The sequence below is a fragment of the Vulpes lagopus genome, chromosome 5, assembly GCF_018345385.1.
Source record: "Vulpes lagopus strain Blue_001 chromosome 5, ASM1834538v1, whole genome shotgun sequence".
NCBI lineage: Eukaryota > Metazoa > Chordata > Mammalia > Carnivora > Canidae > Vulpes > Vulpes lagopus.
The window spans coordinates 75450656-75468575 of NC_054828.1; the positions used below are offsets into that span (position 1 = coordinate 75450656).

The following is a 17920-nucleotide window of genomic DNA, read 5'->3' on the forward strand; positions in this document are numbered from 1 at the left end:
TCCTATCACTATTGAAGGAAATGGCTTTAGGAAGAAGTCAGGACATGTTGTTGCAACTTGGTTATTTTGGTTGTCCTGCTGCCCGTGTTTTAGCATCACCTCCCTTCTCCGCCCCGTTCCCCGATTCTGTCTCTTCACTTAATAAAAAGACCGATGATATAATGCTGGGGACTGGCTCCTCTGACATAAAATTGGTTTTCACCAGTTTCTGCCAGATTGTCTGTTAGCCCCTGGAGAGTTGGTGCAACCGTTGTGAAGAATGTGCTTCTACAGCAGGCTAGCCAGCTACAACCCTCCAAACCCAGCTCTTGTGGGTTGGGTTATAAGCTACTATAGGGAGACCCACAAGAGTGAATGTAGAATCTACCTACCCTTGGCCAGCCATCTTTAGAATTAGTTATGGTTGTTCTTTTCCTTGGAACTATCCAGCCTCAGCCTTAAGACAGGGTGGCTATAACAACCCACCTCTGTATTTACTGTGTCTCAGATACAGCCTGTGAGAAATTCTACTAAATGTGTCTGCATGCATGTCTTAGTTTTTATTTTCTTTTTATTTTTTTAAAATTTTTATTTATTTATGAGAGTCACAGAGAGAGAGAGAGGCAGAGACACAGGCAGAGGGAGAAGCAGGCTCCATGCACCGGGAGCCCGATGTGGGATTCGATCCCGGGTCTCCAGGATCGCGCCCTGAGCCAAAGGCAAGCGCTAAACCGCTGCGCCACCCAGGGATCCCTAATTTTTATTTATTTATGATAGTGTCTCTCTCTCTCTCTCTCTCTCTCTCTCTCTCTCTCTCTCTCTCTCTCTCTCTCTCTCTCTCTCTCTCTCTCTCCTCTCTCACACACACACACACACACACGCAGAGACATAGGCAGAGGGAGAAGCAGGCTCCATGCACCAGGAGCCTGATGTGGGATTCGATCCCAGGTCTCCAGGATCGCGCCCTGGGCCAAAGGCAGGCGCCAAACCGCTGCGCCACCCAGGGATCCCTGTCTTAGTTTTTAGAAACACAAATGGAGTCAAGTGAATACATGCCTCAATGGTATTTTAGCTTCTTCACCAAAAGTTGTGCTTTTTCAGGCTTTTAGGGCATTTTCTTTCCATTTGCCCCACCCCATCCAGAGTCATAGTTTCATCTATGTGCTATGTTACTTTTGCTTGCTGGTTCAGCTCTGTGTGTGTGCAGGGTTTTTTGCCATGTTTCAGTGCTAAGAAGAGCAGGTGCCTTGGTGTCTTGTTTTTTTTTTTGTTTGTTTGTTTTTGTTTTTTCTTTTGCTAGCGGACAGTAGAGCCTCCAGAACTCTCTTTAACCACAGAGAGGAGGGTCTTGAATTCAGCCAGTACGTGTGTAACCAGTGACATGCTGAATGTGATGCCCTGTTGAACATTGCAGTCTTCTGATCTTTAAGTGCTATTCACTTTGCCTTTAAAAATAAAAGTCTAACTTTCCACAACTTATTATATCTTCTTAACATCTCAAATCCCCACTTCGTGCTCTTGAAAAGGGATAGTTTGAAAGATGTGGTAGGTGTTTTTTATAAGCCTTAGTTTAATGCCCAGAGAAGTTCTTTTTTTTTTTTTTTTAAGATTTTATTTATTTATTCATGAGAGACACAGAGAGAGGCAGAGACATAGGCAGAGGGAGAAGCAGGCTCCATGCAGGGATCCCGATGTGGACTCCATCCCCTGCCTTGGGATCACACCCTGAGCCGAAGGCAGACGCTTAACCACTGAGCCACCCAGGCATCCCAAGAGAAGTTCTTGATCTTTTTAGTATTGTTTATTATCTGTCATACCTGATGTGTAAGTTGAATACTTCTGCATACATACAAGGTTCTCAGCTGAAGGTCCTGGAGACAATACCAAGGAATATATGGTTTCTGCCCTCAAGGACCTAATCATTATGTCGGAAAGACAAGACAAACATGGAAAAACAAACAACATACATGAATGAGGGTGGATATAGTATGTGGTTTAGAGTTTAGTGAGAGAGGGATATGGTAGCATTGGTGATGTGCAGGGAAGAAGTTACAGTTCAGATAGGATTTAAATTTAGTTTTGAAGGATAGGTAGAATTCAAATTGAGGAGAATAGCACAGACTGCTGTAGAAAAGAGTAAATTGAGGGAGAAGGAGGAAATATTTAATAAAATCATTGTTGTCATGCATTTTTAGGAAAAGGTGCAATGAGGTCAAGATTATAGTTTTGATTCATATATGAGCCAGTGAGTTTGGTGTTTCATGGCCATTTCTAGATCCTTAAGCCTAAGCTGTCACCTTGAACATGTTCATTGTAAGAATGATCAGGTCAGTAAGTATCTGGTTCAGGACAAATTTGACTGCTATTGAAAAACCAACTCAAACCCTGGAAAGTCAGTAATATGATTTTCATACATATAGGAAAATGTTGAAAGTTTTATGAAAGTAATTTATGTGAACTTGAGATTCCTTCACTATAAGTTCTCAGTGTACAGTAGGCATTCATTGTTTCTTGAATTGGACAAATGTTATGGGAAACCAGATGTCTTTTTGAGGGTAACCAACCCAGGTTATCTGGAATTAATTTTTCTTTGTTTTGATTTAATTTGCATCTCAAAAGGGTGCTTACTCTTGTGCTAGTTGGATCACAAGAACTCTGAACACCAGAGGTGGAGTATTGAGTTTTACTGTCAGCTTTTAATGAGCTTTTGCTAGGTGGGTTTCTTGACTCCGTCAGTGGAAAGGACTGCTTCCTTCAGAGCCATCTCATCTTTTACCAGTTTATTCCCCCATAGAATCATAGTGCTGTTCACTGGGATTAAGATGCAAGGTTTTGGAACTCTTATTTCTTCCTCAATTCTAGTGTATAGCCCTTCTTGATATGTTTGGAAGTGTGTGCAGGCAATAGCAATAGCTTACCCAGTGGTTCAGCCCTGAAACTCCCCTTAGGTTGCTGTTTATTGTTTTCCTTGTCAGTACTACTCTGAAAGATTTACAGGCCCAACTAACCTTAATGTCTGTATTAAAAAAAGTAATTTTGGTTATAACTTCTGAGAGAGATTAGAGTACACCTAATGCTATGTAGATTAAGCCAAATTCAGTTGAATTAATTTGGTGAAGTAACACATCTTACTGCTAAATCCTGATACATCCATTTTAACTTTGTGTGTCTTTGGCTTGGATCCTCCTAGATAAGAGAACAAGAGTCATTAGAATAAAGATACAAAGAAATGAGAAATCAAGCAAGAAGAGAATTTTAGAATGAAAATATATTCAGTGGTACTGTTACCATTACTGTTATCATTAGACATCAAAAAAGAATCTGTTGGGCACATGGGTGGCTCAGTTGGTTAATCATCTACCTTTGGCTCAGGTCATGATCCTAGGGGTCCTGGGATGGAGTCCTGTGTTGGGCTCCCTACTCAGCCAGGGAGTCTACCTCTCACCTGCCTCAAATTAAAAAAAAAAGAAAAAAAAGAATCTCTATTCTAGAAGTAACTATTGATTAGGAATTTCTTTCTCTTATTGAAAGGTATTTTCCTATTTACAGTGAAAATAATTTTAGTAAAGAGAATTTGACTTATTACATGCTTTATTTATTTATTTAAAATTTTTTGTAAAGATTTTATTTATTTATTCATGAGAGACACACAGAGAGAGAGAGAGAGGCAGAATCACAGGCAGAGGGAGAAGCAGGCTCCATGCAGGGAGCCTGATGTGGGACTTGATCCCAGGACTCCAGGATCACGCCCTGGACTGAAGGCGGCGCTTAAACCGCTGAGCCACCGGGGCTGCCCTATTACATGCTTTAAAACCCTTAGGATTTCAGTTTACATATGATTGGGTAAATGGCATTGTGTATTTTTGGGTAACTTAAAATTATTTTCAAAACACAGCAGAATCTTATACCTCACTCGACTGTCCTATTGTGAGATAATGTGAAGCCCAAACTGATGGAGATACTATGCTGTGTATTAAGGGATGACCATAGAAGGTTGTGTCATGGAATGTAAAAGTGTCATTCCATCCCCACACTACCCTGCCCTCCTTTTAAATCAAGGACAGAGAATATTACCTAAGATTGTATCTGGTAGAGTATTCATTAAATGGGTGAGAAAATCATGTGCAGAGTAAACTACTTTTGATTTTGATGAGACTAGGGTGATTCCTAAGTATTTTATGGAGATCAGAGTATCCAGATCCAGACCAGAGACAAGTCTAATTAAGGACTGCCAGGCAGGGTGTTAACTCTGAGACTCTGTCCAAGGAACTAATAAGCTTCTCTCACATCTCCTTATTCTATCACCTTTGATTTAATAAAATGTCATCCTTGTCAGTGAGTAATGTCATTGGCTTTGGTTCTTTACCAGGTGCTGTACAAGTGATGATCATTGTGTTCTGCTTGTAATGACTAATACAGGAAGACTTTCTCTTTTTAAAAAGATATTTTATTTATTTATTTATTTTAAAGAGAGAGAAAGTGTTTGTGTGCTTGCAAATGGGTGGAGGGGCAGAGGGAGAGACAGAGAATCTCAATGAGGAGCCTGAGGAGGAGCTGGATCTTAAGACCCTGAGATTATGACCTGAGCCAAACCCAAGAGTCGGATGCTTAACCAGCTGAGCCATGCAGGTACCCCAAATCTGGGAAAACTCTCTACCTCATAATAAGAGTAGCTAAAAATTAAATTTTTTAAATTAAACTTTCTTTTTGAAGTACTTTAAAAAAATATTTATTTATTCATGAGAGACAGAGAAAGAGGGGCAGAGACCTAGGCAGAGGGAGAAGCAGACTCCATACAGGGAGCCTGGCTTGTGGGACTCAATCCTGGGACTCCAGGATCATGCCCTGGGCCAAAGGCAGACGCTTAACTGCTGAGCCACCAGACATCCCTTGAAGTACATTTCTTAAAGACTTTGTGACTCTTAAAACTGTAAGCTCACTGACCTCACTTTTTAATTGCATGATTCATAGAAAGATTACAGAGCAGTGTCCAACTAATGTTAGTAGTGTTATTGAACTTGGCGGGAGGAATTTAGTGATTTGAGCTGGGCGGGAGAGGTTTTAATTATTCGATATCTTATATTCTGCTATTTGTGACTCCCCAGCTAAAAAGTCTGCTTGATTATCTAGCATTCTCTCTGGTACTGTGTAGCAGTTGCTTATTAAATATTGCTTGAATGATATGACAAGTTGGATATCCAGTAGTTATATTTAAAAGTAGTGGCTTTTTAGTGTTGTGAGATCTTTATCAAATTGGTTCCAGTGGCACAAAATATAGATACTATCATGTGAAGTTTGAGTATATAGTGTCGGGCAGCCCCAGTGGCGCAGTGGTTTAGCGCCACCTGCCGCCTGGGGTGTGATCCTGGAGACCTGGGATCCAGTCCCACGTAGGGCTTCCTGTGTGGAGCCTGCTTCTCCCTCTGCCTGTGTCTCTGCCCACCCCCCCGCCCGGTCTCAATGAATGAGTAACTTGACAAGATAAAAACCATATTAAAAAAAAAAAAAAGAATATGTAGTGTCGGTAAATATATTCCCTGCCAGGATCTAGAAATAAGTATATACTCTTTTTTAAAAATTATTATTATTTTTTTAAGATTTTATTTATTTATTTATGAGAGACACACAGAGAGAGAGGCAGAGACACAGGCAGAGGGAGGAGCTGGCTCCATGCAGGGAGCCTGATGCCTGATGTGGGACTCGATCCCGGGACTCCAGGATCACACCCTGGGCTGAAGATGGCGCTAAACCGCCAAGCCACCCGGGCTGCCCCGAAGTATATATATTCTTATAAGTAGAAGAGTGATTCTGGCCTTGAAATTCTGAGCAGCCTGGGTGGCTCGTCGGTTTAGCGCCGCCTTCGGCCCAGGGCGTGGTCCTGGAGACCCAGAATTGAGTCCCATGTCGGGCTCCCTGCATGGAGCCTCCTTCTCCCTCTGCCTGTGTTTCTGCCTCTCTCTCTCTCTCTCTCTCTCTCTCTCTCTCTCTGTGTGTGTCTCTCATGAATAAATAAATAAAATCTTTAAAAAAATTACTGATATATAGATATGTATATATTGGGGAAATCTGGGATTTTTTCAGTATGAGGAAGAACAAAAATTTTAAACTCACTACAGATAAAACCCCTTGTACTTTTTTTGGGAAGTACCAACAGGAATCTAACACTTAGTTTGTGTTTCTTTATGTTTATTTGGCTTTTTATGACCTTTACGTACATTCAGGGAGAAAATGCTAAGGTCTTTCAGACAGTCATCTTATTAGAAGAGGAAAGAAGATGCGGATTGCTTCTCATTCTTTATAGTCAAATTAGAAGAGGTCTAAGAATAAGCCTGTGGATGCTGACTTCTTTTTCATCTTTTCACAGCTTATTAATGAGCAATGAAGGAGATAGCATAAAGCAGTGGTTCTCAACTGGAATCAATTTTCTCCCCAGGAGAACTTTTGGTAATGTCTGTAGTCATTTTTGGTTGTCACAATTGCAAGGAAGGGGAGAGTTGTCCTGGCATTTAGTAGATAGGGGCCAGGGATGCTGCTCACATGCTACAGTGCACAGGACACCCCCCTACAGCAAAGAATTATTGGGCCCCAAACAGTAATAGGGCTGAGGTTGAAGAACCCTGGTATAGCAGGATAAAGAGATTGTCCTCTTGTGTCCATGGTGTGTAAAGCTTTGTTCTGATGTAGCTTTGATTTCTAATTTTGGGATCCTGATGAGAATTTTCAGTTAAGTTAATTGAGACCATATAATTTTAGCCAAAGCCCTGATGGGAGGGATTATTTAGAACAGTAGTTAGTGGCTGCTGTTCCATTATAGCTGTATCTTTTAGGGTCACTTTCTCTCCTTGTGGTTACTGAGCCCAGAGGAATTGGATCACTCCTCTCAAGTTACACATTGTAGGGCAACTTCTAAAAGAAAAGTTTCCAAATTTTTTGTCAGTTGAGAATTAATTGAGGTAATAACACCGCTTGTAACTTAGTAAGGCTTCTGGAAGTTCCAGTTTGAAAACAAAGCAAAAAGCAGACAATAAGGCTAACTTTTAGTTTCTTTATAGTTCATCTTAGCATTAATCAGATTTTATTTCTCTTATAGCTCTTTTGGAAGTTTCATGAGCTCAGGAGATTTTGTGTTTAAACTTTTAGTTTCTTTAAACTCTTGGCTGAGAGGGTGAATTGAATTATCAATTCTTTTTTTTTTTTTTTTAATTTTTATTTATTTATGATAGAGAGAGAGAGAGAGGCAGAGACACAGGCAGAGGGAGAAGCAGGCTCCATGCACCGGGAGCCCGATGTGGGATTCGATCCCGGGTCTCCAGGATCGCGCCCTGGGCCAAAGGCAGGCGCCAAACCGCTGCGCCACCCAGGGATCCCTCAATTCTTTTTTTTAATTTAATTTTATTTTTTTAAATTTATGATAGTCACACACACACACAGAGGGGGTGGGGGCAAAGACATAGGCAGAGGGAGAAGCAGGCTCCATGCACCGGGAGCCCGACGTGGGATTTGATCCTGGGTCTCCAGGATCGCACCCTGGGCCAAAGGCAGGCGCCAAACCGCTGCGCCACCCAGGGATCCCAGAGTTTGTCCTTTAGATTTGGTCTACTTTTCTTTAGACAATTTCTCCTGTATACCTTTAAATTTCTCATTTCCTTACCACTCTTACTATTACTACTTCCTTTTTCATCAGGAGTTAGAAAAGTGCCTGGTGCATAGTATTCATTAAAGTATTTGTTGAATGAAGGAATTTTAAATGTAGGCTTTTCTTACCACTTTCTGCTTTTATACATGTTGAAAATCTTGGAGGTACTAGTGTTCATAAAACATCCTAAAACAAAACACAAACCTGTAGACTACTGAATTAAAGTTTGGCTCAAAGCAGTGGTCTGATGGACCCCATAGTTAGGGGCTGGACAAAATTGAACCTCTTGTGTTTCTCAATGTAGCTTTGTTTCTATATCTGACAGTTTATAAGTAGAGGAGCTTCTCATAGTTACTTGCTCTCCTTATGAGCAGCTGAGTGTCTTTATTTATTTGAGAGAGAGAGAGCTAGCCTGATAGCCTGAGCAGGCGGAGGGGCAGAGGGACAAACAGACTTCCTGCTGAGCGAGGAGTACCCTGAAATCACGACCTGAGACCTGAGCCGAAGTCAGGCCCTTAAGTGACTGAGTCACTGTGTGCCCCACACCTGATTGACTTTTTAAGCAAAGTAATCATTTGTAACTGAATTTGTTGGATGGAACTTATTAGCTGCTCCTCCGGAAGCTTCTGTAATTTAAGTGGTTAGTGTGAGGTATTTTATTCTCAGACAAACTTAATTAATCTGTTAGGTTCTGATCTTGTAATTTGGTCGCTATTGAATGTTTAGAGGCATTGGTTAGGTTGAGAAAAGGAAGTTTTGTACCTTAAGCCTATTGGTTGGAAAAAATTGCTGTTAATTTCCATTGCTGATGTAGTGTGAAAAGTATTGATAATGATACAATTACTTTTTGTTAAATAACAAAAAAAAATCAGCAAATTATTTTTCACTGCTAGGCTTAATTTGTATGTTTTAGATTAAAAAGTGGTTGGAATGGGGGATTCCTGGGTGGCTTAGTGTTTTAGTGCCTGCCTTTGGCCCAGGGCATGATCATGGAGTCCGGAGATCGAGTCCCACATCGGGTTCCCTGCGTGGAGCCTGCTTTTCCCTCTGCCTGTGTCTCTGCATCTCTCTCTTTCTCTGTGTCTCTCATGAATAAATAAATAAAATCTTAAGAAAAAGATAAGTGGTTGGATGTAATATTGACAAGTGAGAATCATAAAAGTGTTTAATTCCCTAAATTTTTCAGCCTTATCAGTCACTAAAATTACTGGTTTATTTTTCTGTGCCAAGTGTAGGTGCTGATTCAGTAAGGGAGATTTGGCATTCTTTTTTTTAAATATTTTTTTTTTAAATTTTTATTCATTTATGATAGTCACACACACAGAGAGAGAGAGAGAGAGAGAGGCAGAGACACAGGCAGAGGGAGAAGCAGGCTCCATGCACCGGGAGCCCGACGTGGGATTCGATCTCGGGTCTCCAGGATCGCGCCCTGGGCCAAAGACAGGCACCAAACCGCTGCGCCACCCAGGGATCCCGGCATTCTTTTTAACATACAGTCAGCTTTAGTTGAGTGTATGTTTACCGGGAGCTCGACGTGGGATTTGATCCTGGATCTCCAGGGCGCAACCGCTGCGCCACCCAGGGATCCCTAATTTTTAAATTTTAAAATTGAACTGCTTTGGCAATCAGCTTTAGATGAGCAGATTGAGTTCTCAAGGTTTTTAATCAATTCATTAGGTAGATCTATCTCATCCTGCAACATTATTGCTATAAAATAAAATGGTTCCAGAAGTATGTCTGTTTCTCTTCCTGAGTATAATTGAGTCTGGATATTTTCTTTGAGGTTACACATGTATACTGTATTTGTGAAGTATAGCGCTTAGAAATCGGTTTGTGTTTGATAATAATATCAAAATATATAGGCACTAGATCGTGTAGTAGTAACAGTACTGTATTTGCATTTATTCAGGAACTGTTGGTGCCTACTGTATGTTAGGGGCTGTACTAGGAAGACTGTCGAGAAGTAAGGAGATTCATAAAATGTTGGGATAAATGAGTAGTGGATTCAGGTTTTAAATATTTCCTCCTCCTTTTGACTTTCTGTTTAAAGATTAAAATAATGATTATCTTGGGACACCTGGGTGGCTCAGCAGCTGAGCAGATGGCTGCCTTTGGTTCAGGGCATTATCCTGGGTCCGGGGATGGAGTACCAAATCGGGCTCCTCACAGGGAGCCTACTATATAGTATGTGTGTGTGTGTGTGTGTGTGTGTGTATGTGTGTGTATAGCCTCTGCCTATGTCTCTGCTTTCTCTGTGTCTCTCATGAATGAATAAATAAATAAAAATCTTAAATAAAATGATTATCTTAATATTAGAGCAAATGCATTTTTGCCCATTTTAGGTCTGAGATCTGTTTAAAAGGATAGGACTTTCAGAATAAACAAACTGGCCTGCAAGCTATAGAACTAACCATTAGCCCTCCTTTTGCAACTGTTATCAGACCTTTCTATAAGTGGGTTTTATTTATTATATGTAAATAATATAGCATTGTGAGAAAAAAAGTTTCATTTTTAACCTTTAAACAGATTATTGAGTCTTTCAAGTGCCTTAGTTTTCCTTGTCTGTAAAATGAGGCAGTTGTGTTTATTCCTCTCTGTTGGTTAGTGATTTGACTTGGTATTTTTGGATTTTGTGTGAAGGAATTTTTTTTTTAAAGGTTTTGTTTATTTTATTAGAGAGTGAAACAGAGCATAAGTGGGTGGCTGGGAAAGGGAGAAGCAGGCTCTCTGCTGAGCAGGGAGCCCCATGTGGGCCTGATCCCAGGATCCTGGGATCATGACCTGAGCAGAAGGCAAATACTTCACTGACTGAACCACCTCTGTGTCAAGGAATTTTGTTCTATAGTTTTCCCACAAAGATCATGTGATACCCATTGAAGTATTATTTATTATTATTTTTTCACTGAATTATTCTTACTGGGATATAGATTTTACTTCTGAAATGAATCTCCTTTGTAAGTTATAAACTCTGTTCTTGTTTTATGATAATGAACAGTTTTGAAAATGTTAGGATTGGGGACATCATAATGTAAGGCAATGCTGAAATTTGCCTTTGTTAAATGAAACAAAAGAGTACACTCTTAATGCTGATAATTAATGTTGATTGAATAAAGTAAAACCTCATTTTTTAAGATTTGGGATTCTGTGACAGGTAAATTTGACTTGGGAGAATTTCTTTTTCAGTGCTATTTTAATAAAATCTTTTATTTTTTATGTATTTTTAATCTTTTATTATTTTATTTTATTTATTTATATTTTTTAAGATTTTATTTATTTATTCATGACAGGCACAGAGAGGCAGAGAGACACAGGCAGAGGGAGAAGCAGGCTCCATGCAGGGGGCCTGACGTGGGACTCCATCCCGGGTCTCCAGGATCACACCCTGGGCCGAAGGCGGCACTAAACCGCTGGGCCACCGGGGCTGCCCACTAATCTTTTATTTTTTAAAGTTCTTTAGTTAACTCATTATTTTCTTACTTTGTAAAGGTCCAATGATTGCTTTTATCAGCTAGTCTGTATGTGATCTCTACTGACCAAGTAAATACATCAAGAGTCCCTGATGTGAATTAGATCATATTTGTAAAGTTCTCTTATCTCTTATCTCATTGATGGACTGTTTGTACTATTGTATTTTGATGAAGAGGTATACATAAGAGGTTCAGGGATTGCTTGATGGGCACATGGTAGAATGGAAGACAGTGCTGAATTATTTTGTTTAGAAGTCTGTGTTATTTAATGTAATCTAAAAGTCTTCTTTATTCCTATCTTTGGTTTTAAAATGACACTTTTAAAATGAAGTGATGGTGATAATATCTGGTGATTTTTTTAAATGTATTTACTTGGTAAAACAAAAGTTGACAATCTTGTGTACTTAATTTTTAAATTTTATTTTATTTATTTTTTAATTTTTATTTATTTATGATAGTCACAGAGAGAGAGAGAGGCAGAGACATAGGCAGAGGGAGAAGCAGGCTCCATGCACCGGGAGCTCGACGTGGGATTCAATCCTGGGTCTCCAGGGCGCAACCGCTGCGCCACCCAGGGATCCCTAATTTTTAAATTTTAAAATTGAACTGCTTTGGCATGCCTGGCTGGCTCAGTCGGAAGATGATCATGGGGTCATGAGCTTGAGCGCTACGTTAGGTGTAGAGATTACCTAAATAAATAAAAGCTGTAAAATTGAACTGTTTTATGGAATCTAAAAATCTGGAGATCAGTCTAAATCAGTTTTTCTCAAAACTGTGTGCTAGGAGACTTAACTATGAATTCAGAATCATGGTAGAATGTTAAATGCTAAATCTTCTGTCTCCATTCCTCCATTTCCCCTTTTACCAATCAGAATGGCATATCAATGCTCCTGAAAAATCATTCAGCAAGGCAACACACTTAATAATATTGTTTAACCCAGCCTTTTCCAGATTTAATTTTTCTTTTTCTGAAGAGATTGATTAGTCTTAAGATACTGATTAGTATCTTGGAACATGGTTTGAGAAATGCTCCACATTAAAATTGCTCAGAGGAGTTTATTACAATCTATAATTTGTTGAAAAATTTATGTTCCAGGTACTAATTCTCATGAAGTGTGACTTGCCCAACATCACCCAGTTGTATTGTTTCTCTGTGCTTCCAGTTCAGTTTTGTTTAAACTTGAGATTCATTACTTTTTTTTTTTTTTTAAGATTTTATTTATTTATTCATGAGAGACACAGAGAGAGAGAGAGAGATGGGCAGAGGCGCAGGCAGAGGAAGAAGCAGGCTCCATGCAGGGAGCCCCACGTGGGACTCTATCCTGATCCCAGGTCTCCAAGATCAGGCCCTGGGCTGAAGGTGGCGCTAAACCGCTGAGCCACCCGCACTGCCCGGAGATTCATTACTTTTAACCACTTAGGGTCTTCTGAAATACTGTTCAGTTCTTATTTCGAGGCTAAGTACCTAAGATTAGGATACTCAGAGAAGTTCATTTTATTGGCCTTTACTTCCCTAAGTGTGATTTCATTAGAACATACACTTTGTACATGATTTCAGTGACTTTTTAAATCCCAAATTAATTTTTCTTTCCCTACCAAGCACGCTTTTCTTTCTCCACAATGCTTGGAATGTAGAGCTTCAAATGTTTTCTGGGAGAATGAATGTTGTCAATTTACGTAAGAAGATTCTGTTAGCCTAAGCTGAATGCAAGAAGATAAAAGTTATCCTCTAACTTTTTGGAGTTAAAAACTCCACTTTTTGGATCATTTACCATTTTAAATCTATGCCCTTGGGTTGTTCTCATTCTTGCTGCCTCTGGTGGGAGAAAGCACAGAACATTCTAACAAAATCTATTCTGACTGTATTGTGTCATATGAAGTTAACTTTTTCTCTGATAATTTTTCTAGTCTGTTTTTTTCTTAGAAAATTTGGCATCTTGTTCATCTCATCAAGCTTGTATCAAGTGATGTTTTGTCCTGTGTGACCTGATTTTCTTTCTTGTTACAAAATGTGCTGAAGAAGGTTGGTTGATTATACACTTCTGTTTAGAGCCCCTGATAATTATCAGTGTTCAGCCATGGCCTGGAATGAAGGAACAAAATGATGAAGGTTGTATATGTTACTGTTCTTAGGGAGTGAGACTATAAACCAAAGCAGTTTTATTGGCCTGGAACTGAATCACAGCTTTTAAAACAGTACTTAAATTTGTATAGATATCTTTGTCTAACACTAAAACTGTAGCCTGATGTTTTCTTTTTTTGTAATTCTGATAAATAGCCAAGGGAACAATCGCTTAAGATTTTTGGAATTCCAGTTTAGGAAACTTTCATCTTCTTTTTATTTTTTTATTGTATTTTTATTTTATTTTATTTTATTTTTTATTTTTTCCATTGAGGCATTTTATTTGCACGTATGAATTACGTCCCTAGAAAAAGAATCCCAGGATTTTCCCTCCTGTGTGTTTTCGTCTTGCTTCTTCTGGTCCATGATGCCAGCTGAGGTTGTCAGCACAATGAAACGGAACTGGTGGGATGGGAGCAGGTTATTCTGCCATTTTTCTAGATCTTTCAGTTGTACATCAAATCTGGGGCTGATCACTCCACACTTGTTTAATCTGCCTGTGAGATTCACAACAACTTTCCCAGCTCTGTGATCATCGATGATTTCAAATTCGCCAATGTAACCATGCTTCATCATCACAGTGAGAAATCGGATGATGACTTTGGAGCATGGCCTGATAAGAACCTGGCGCTTGCCTCTCTTTTCAGCGTTGTTGTCGCTCTTGAGAGCATCTGCCAGGACGTTCATGCGCACCATTGTGGCACTTTGGAGAGATGGCGGAAAGAGCTCATCTTCATCTTCTTCTTTTTTTTTTTTTAAACATTTTTTAAAGATTTTATCTATTCATGAGAGACACAAAGAGAGAGAGAGAGAGATGCAGAGACACAGGCAGAGGGAGAAGCAGGCTCCACACAGGAAGCCCGTCGTGGGACTCAATCTGGGGTCTCCAGGATCAGGCCCCGGGCTGAAGGTGGCACCAAACTGCTGAGCCACCGGGCTGCCCTGCTCATCTTCTTTTTAAATGAGTAGTTGGCCACATGAATGAGTGAGACTTTCTTGTTTTCCTGAAGGAGAGTTGTGGGAGACAAGTAAATGAGGACAACATTTGTGCTCTAGTTTTACAGATGAAGAAATGGGTCTTTACAAAGACCATGAAGATAATGATGGAACTGGAAACAGAACTCTAGAATTCTGTTGTCTTTGTTTTGGGGTTCACTTGATGCTTTTGAAAAGGGAAGAAGTGGGATCCCTGGGTGGCTCAGCGGTTTAGCACCTGCCTTCAGCCCAGGGCATGATCCTGGAGCCCTAGGATCGAGTCCCACATCAGGCTCCCTGCATGGAGCCTGTTTCTTCCTCTGCCTGTGTCTCTGTCTCTCTCTTCCTCTCTCTGTGTGTCTCTCATGAATAAATAAATAAAATCTTTTTTTTTAATTTTTTTTTTAATTTTATTTATTTATGATAGGCACACAGTGAGAGAGAGAGAAGCAGAGACATAGGCAGAGGGAGAAGCAGGCTCCATGCACCGGGAGCCCGACGTGGGATTCGATCCCGGGTCTCCAGGATCGCGCCCCGGGCCAAAGGCAGGCGCCAAACCGCTGCGCCACCCAGGGATCCCTAAATAAAATCTTAAGAAAAAAAAAAAAAGGGGAAGAAGTGTATTTTGGTTTGAAAAGAAATAATCACAGAGGTTTTATGGAAAAGGTCTCTAGACAAAAGCAGTGTCTTTGACCTACAGATATGAGCTGGCATGAAATTCAGCATGTGGTGGGTTCTGGTCTAGGAGCTATGATGTATTTTAAGCAGAGTGTGTTCCTAATTTTTCCAGTAAGGAGTTTCTGAACAGGTGATACTCAAAAAGAGAATATGAAGGAGAGGATTATAAACATTGTGATCTTAGTTTTTGACTGTCAGACAAGACAGAAAATAGGCCTCTGTTTTATTTTTTAGTTTAAATTGAATTAACATAGTGTATTATTAGTTTCAGAGGTAGAGTTCAGTGATTCATCAGTCTTACATAATACCCAGTGCTCATTATATCATATGCCCTCCTTAATTTCATCTTGTTTTATTTTTCCCTCTCTTCTCCTATGATCTTCTGTTTTGTTTCTTAAATTCCACATATGAGTGATATAATATGGTAGTTGTCTTTCTCTGGTTAACTTATTTTGCTTAGCATAATACTCTCTAGTTCTATCCACGTTGTTGCAAATGACAAGATTTCATTTTTTTGATGGCTGAGTAGTATTCCACTGCATACGTATACCGTATCTTATCCATTCATCTGTCGATGTACATCTGGGCTCTTTCCATAGTTTGGCTATTCTGTACATTGCTGCTGTAAACGCTGGGATGCAGGTGCCCCTTTGGATCACTACATTTGTGTCTTTGGGGTAAATAATTAGGCTTCTGTTTTAGATAAAAGAAAAAAATACTTAGATACTGATAGTGAACTTGTAGAGAAGCAAAGCTGTGAAAATTAGCAAATAAGTAGAAAGTCTGTCTATTCACAGAAAAAAAAAGTCTATGTTATGAATAAATATTGGATACAAGTTTGCATAAAGTTCAAGAGTATGCACATTTCAGTGTGGGACTTGATATAAATAAGTCTTGGCTTGTAGCTTGTCCTGCCAAAACCTCACATTTTTTGCTAGTTGATCCCTTGAACAGTATGAAGGAAAAGAAAATAATGCATTAAAACTACCCTTTTGGGACTCCTGTGTGCCTCAGTGGTTGAACATCTGCCTTCGGCTCAGGGAGTGATCCTGGGATCGAGCCCCACATCGGGCTCCCTGTAAGGATCCTGCTTCTCCCTCTGCTTATGTCTCTGTCTCTCTCTCATGAATGAATAAATAAAATCTTTTTTTTTTTAAATTTTTTATTATTATTTATTTATGATAGTCATACAGAGAGAGAGAGAGAGAGGCAGAGACACAGGCAGAGGGAGAAGCAGGCTCCATGCACCGGGAGCCCGACGTGGGGTTCGATCCCGGGTCTCCAGGATCGCGCCCTGGGCCAAAGGCAGGCGCCAAACCGCTGCGCCACCCAGGGATCCCTGAATAAATAAAATCTTAAAAAAAAAATAAAACTACCCTTTCATGTTGTCTTCAGTATTCCAAATGCACCTTTTTAAAAAATATTTTGTTTATTTATTTGAGAAAGTGAGCAGGCACAAGTTGGAGGGAGGGGCAGAGAAAGAGAGGGAGAAGCAGACTCCTTGCTCAGCAGGGAGTCCCATGCTGGGCTTGATCCCAGGACCCTGAGATCATGACCCGAGCCGAAAGCAGATACTTAACCCACTGAGCCATCCAAGTGCCTCCCAGGTGCAATGTTGTGCTGTTCCTCTAAGTGGGTAAGTAAACATCAGGGCTAGGCTATACTTAAGGAGTTGTTCCTGATTCAGACTATTAACAGTGAAAAATATTTCTGCTTGTGGGTATTTTTAGATGGAACAGGCAGTGGAACTTCTGAAGCAGTTCATTCAAGTGTACCTGCTACTAAATATCTTCACTAAAGTTTTATACAATAAACTTTTAGACCCTAGGGGGAAAGCAGTTTAGTTTGGTGCAAATAACTAGGTTCCTATTTGCAATGATTCTGAGTAATTAACTCAGGTTTGTTATACTTCTCTTTTACAGATGAAATGATAGAAATGACTTAATGAATTTTTTTTGATAAGACTTTGTGACTATGGGAACTATATATATTGGCAGTATTTTGGTGTGGGGAGGTTGGTGTGATGATTTGATGTGTTAATGTTAAAACAGAGGAGATTTCCATAGTGCCAGACATAGATGGGTGCTTAATGTTATCCTTGATTTACCCCTCCTCCTTTCTTCTAACACAGACACATTATACTTAAAATTCAAAACTCTGTATCTAAATATCTGAATATATTAGGATGAATCTAAGGCTAAGGCCTGGTTGTGAGAGGAATGTAGAGGTAGAGACTGTGTTTGCTTCCTTTTTGACCCTTCTACAAATTTACCTTAATTCATGGACGTTCCCCCAAATTAAAGTTAAGTTTACCTCTGAAAAAAATTTGAGAAAATTAAAATGTAAAAAGTAGCTGTCCTTAGAAGTGACTTGAAGTAAGCACTGAAAATCCAATCTGGCTGTATCTCATTATAGGCCTCAACTAAACTGATTTTAACTAAAAAAACATAGCCAAGTAATTTATTATATTCTATGAGGAGAAACAGCATGTCTCTTAGAAGAAGGTGTGGAAATTTTGGGTCAACAGTGGAAGAGTGGAAAGTCAGAGGCATACATTAGCTGTGCTCTTCTCAGTACTGCCCAGGGGAAGAGGAATCCCAGGACCTTGATTTTGAGGATTTGGTTTATGCTCATGGTGGGGATGGGTATATTAGGCTATTTATTGTAGCGTGATGACACAAGCTATATATCCACATGTTTTATTGCTCTGATTCTCTCCTTATGTAGCACGTGATTATAATCTGTAATAACTATAATAGCTGTATTTATTAAATATCTGCTATGTAATGTACCAGTTACTGAATTAGGTATTTTGCAAACATCTTAATCTTTACAGTATACAGCAGTGAAACAAGCATCTCCATTTTACACATGAGGAAATTGAGTCTCAGAAAGTTGATGTGAGTTCCCCTCATATCTAATATGAGAATTTAGAATCTGATTTTAAAACATTTTCTCTATGCTATAATGCTTTTCAGGTAGATTTGTTTATTGAGAAATATTGTGTTGAAAGTAAAAGTAAATGGGCCACTTGATAATTATTTTTTCATTGAAATTAAGTAA

General features: G+C 39.6%; 1 protein-coding gene and 1 pseudogene across 2 annotated transcripts in view; one reads left to right on the top strand and one right to left on the bottom strand.

The window, feature by feature from the left end:
* RNF115 (ring finger protein 115) overlaps positions 1 to 17920 on the top strand; it is an 80709-nt gene that overhangs the window by 978 nt on the left and 61811 nt on the right. The window lies entirely within an intron of this gene.
* On the bottom strand, positions 12256 to 13998 carry LOC121490589 (annotated as a pseudogene).